The sequence below is a fragment of the Carlito syrichta genome, unplaced genomic scaffold (assembly GCF_000164805.1).
Source record: "Carlito syrichta isolate Samal-C Ts95f unplaced genomic scaffold, Tarsius_syrichta-2.0.1 Scaffold305707, whole genome shotgun sequence".
In the NCBI taxonomy this organism is placed as follows: domain Eukaryota; kingdom Metazoa; phylum Chordata; class Mammalia; order Primates; family Tarsiidae; genus Carlito; species Carlito syrichta.
In genome coordinates, this window is record NW_007249803.1 from 56,153 (window position 1) to 59,816 (window position 3,664).

The window sequence follows — 3,664 nt, forward strand, 5'->3', positions numbered from 1 at the left end:
GAGTAGACCTCATAAACTTTTCATGAAACAGCAATGACTCACCACTCTTTTACCTAAGCCTCAGAATAAATTGGATGTTTGCTCTTTCTTCAATTGTAGCAGAATTCATCTTGCTCTGATGGAGTCTCTTTTCAAACTGATATCTTATTTTTTCATACCGCCTCAAAGTAGATCCTATTGAGATAGTTTATGACAAGTTATTATCAGTTTATTTTGGTGTAAAAAATTTTTGAAATCTATGCATAGGTTTTTCATAATATACATTTCCACAAACTCTTTGAAGAGCCTACTATAGTTCATGAATTTATATACACGTATGCCAAATAATTTTAAAGTATAATAAATGAACATATATCAAACTCACAATAGTTATTGCCTCTGGTGTATAGGGCAGAGGAATAGAATTGAAAATGGCAACTCAAAGGGTCTTAAACTATTTAAATTCAATCTTTTTAATAAATAAAGTATGGTTACAATATATATCTTCAATAAAATGCTTATTGAATAAATAATATATATATGCATATGTATATATATTAGCTCAAATTAGAAAGAATGCCAAGTTCTCCTTTAAAAAGGAATAAAATGTAGACAAGCTCCAGCAGGCATTGAAAGGCACTTGAAGCTTAGAACAAGTAAAGCATGTTGTATTGTCACAGAAATATACTGATAAAAAATCAGTGCACCAAAACAGATAAGTCCCCAAATGTTTTATAATATATCAGAATTTAGTAAATTATGAAGGCAGCATTATAAATCAATGGAGAAAAAGATGCTCAATAAATAGGGTGGTGAAATGAGTTGGCAATTTTTTTTTCAAAATTAGATCTTTATACCAAACAAAAAAATTTTGTTTATATGAATTCATGAAAACAAATTGCACATTAAATAAAATATACAGAAATGAAGCCTAATTTTGAGACATTGATAAATTTTTTTATGCCTCAAAAACTGCCAGGAAAACATTGCATATGTGGTTAAAAGATTTATTTTTATTTTTTTCACATTCGGTATTTTTGTTGAATTTTGTAGCAGACAATTTACATATCTCCTTCACTCTTTCTTTTAAGTTAGTGTGACAATTTTCCATAATACGCTACTTAAAGAGAAACTTTGGTCAAAAATGGAATGAAATAGCAAACAAATAAACAAACAAAAACTTCACTGCTGCTTTTATAAAATCAACACTTTCACCAAATTTATATTCAAACAAAACCACACAACGTTTGTGCGATATATATGTTTTCAGTGTTTCCTCCGGGCTGGCTGTTCTCCCCATCGTGCAAATGGCAGCGCTGCAGTCAGCCAGTTTGTCATGCTGGATGGCGGAGTTCACTCAACTTCACATTATCTGGAGGCCCTGGATGGAAGACTCCAGGGTCTCGAAATCCCAAATTGTCATGGCTCCCTCAATACCAGTAGGGCAAAATTTGCGACAATCTTGCTTGTCTACCTCATAAGCAGACACTCGAGTGATGCTATTCTGTTGCAGCGTCTCCAAGGCTGTATTGTGGTCCTCAGTCGTGGCCCTCTTGTCCTTGTTGCGGAGGTGTTCCATGGCAGACGTGTTGCGCCGGATGCTCTGCTTTGGAATGTCTAAGTTTGAGACAAAGGTCAAGCAGCCGTGGTCATCATAGTTGAAGAACTTTGGGCAGCAGTTATGTCCAGTAGCTACAACACTATTCTCCGAGACAAACGATACACTCAGGAGTGGCAGGAACTCTGTCTTCAGAGTCGAGACCTACGCACTTTTTGAGGCATCAGCAACAGACACAGTGCTGTCGTGGCTGACCCAGGCGAGGCAGCTCTTACTGGCAGAGAAGCTGATCCCATGGACCCAACCACCAGTGCCACTGCCACCAAACTCTGACATCAGCTGACCAAAAGGTGTCTTGCTGTCCCATGGTGTGCTGGCTGGCTTCTCATCCACTTCTTTAATGTAGGCAGAAAACACTCGGCATTTGAAGTCACGTGGTCCTGCTGCCAGCGGTACATTGTTGGGATGCCAATCCAAGCGGAAGACTGTGGATCGAATTGGCTTTTTTATGTGCTTGCTTCCCCACCAGTCATTTTCAGACTCGAAGTAACAAACAGAAATGAGTCGTGCTCCACTTCCCACAGCAAATTTGTCCTCTAGGGGGGACCACTTCACTAAAGTGGCTGCGCGATTAATTCTCAGGATCACCAAGGTTGGCTTTCAGACACCATCCTTCTGACTCCAGACATAGGCATTGCGGTCTGCCCCACAAGTGACAATGCAGTCGCTCTTGGGAGCCCAATCAACACCTGTGATGTGCCCGTTGTGTTCCTTGAGTTCATGAGCTTTCAACCACTGGCTCCCATTCTTCTTAGAGATGTGCACTTCATGATTATTGGGGCTAAAGGCAATCTGGGTACAATCCCTGTTCCAGGCATGGCAAGTGATTGACTCTAGTAAAAACTGATGCAGGGATGTTATTCTTTTCTTTCACCTGTAGGCTCACTCGCTGACTGACAAGTTAAGTCAGCTAACCAGTCTACCGACTGTATTCTTTTCTTTCTTTCTTTTTTTTTTTGAGTTGGAGTCTCACTCTGTCACCCAGACTGGAGTGCAGTGGCCGCTCCCGGCCGCCGCAGCCTCGACCTGCCGGGCTCCGGCGATCCTTCCGCCTCAGCCTTCTGAGTAGCCGGAGCTACAGGCACGCGCTACCACGCCCGGCTGATTTTGTGATTTATTGTAGAGATGAGGTCTCGCTGCCCAGGCGGGTCTCGAACCCGCGGGCTCAGGCAATCCACTCACCTCAGCCTCCCAAGGCGCGGGATTACAGGCTGATCCACCGAGCCCGCCTCTTAGTATTTTTCAAGGATAGAAAGTTGAGGTCGGGGAAATCCGGACGGGCTCCAACGGAGGATTTGCGGACTCCGGTGAGTCAACGCGAACCTGGTTAAAAGATTTAATACAGAATATAGCTTATAAAGTAATATAAATATATAAATAATATAATATAAATATAAAATAACATAACATATGAAAAATAGAAATGCCTAAATATAAAAATGAATCAAAACATAGATATTCTGCAAAAGAAAAAAATGAATGACCTAAACATAAAAATATTCAACTCTACTAGTAATTAAAAACTAAAATTTAAAACTAGAGACATGCCAGGCTCGGTGACTCAACCTGTAATCCCGCGCCTTGGGAGGCTGAGGTGAGTGGACTACCTGAGCCCGCGGGTTCGAGACCCGCCTGGGCAACTTGGCGAGACCTCATCTCTACAAGAAATGAAAAATTAGCCGGGCGTGGTAGCACGCACCTGTAATTCCGGCTACTGGGAAGGCTGAGGCGGAAGGATCGCCGGAGCCCAGCAGGTTGAGGCTGCGGTGGCCGGGAGCGGCCACTGCACTCCAGTCTGGGCAACAGAGTGAGACTCCAACTCAAAAACAAAACAACAGCAACAACAACAAAAACCACCACCACAACAAAAAACTAGACACGTGTAACTTTGAGGACTGGCAATTTTTAAAAATTAAATATTTATTATTGGCAGGATTGAAGACAAATATGTACACATATACTATGTGAATAGGAATAGACAATAATATTCGGGGGACTATTAGCCAGGAAGAAACATATGCTTTCACCTAATTCCAATTCTAGAATTTTACCCTAAAAAATTATAAG

The 3,664-nt window shown here is 41.2% G+C and overlaps 1 pseudogene; it reads right to left on the reverse strand.

Moving 5' to 3' along the window:
• Positions 1–1,218: 1,218 nt before the first annotated feature.
• LOC103264749 lies at positions 1,219–2,415 on the reverse strand (annotated as a pseudogene).
• Positions 2,416–3,664: the final 1,249 nt, after the last annotated feature.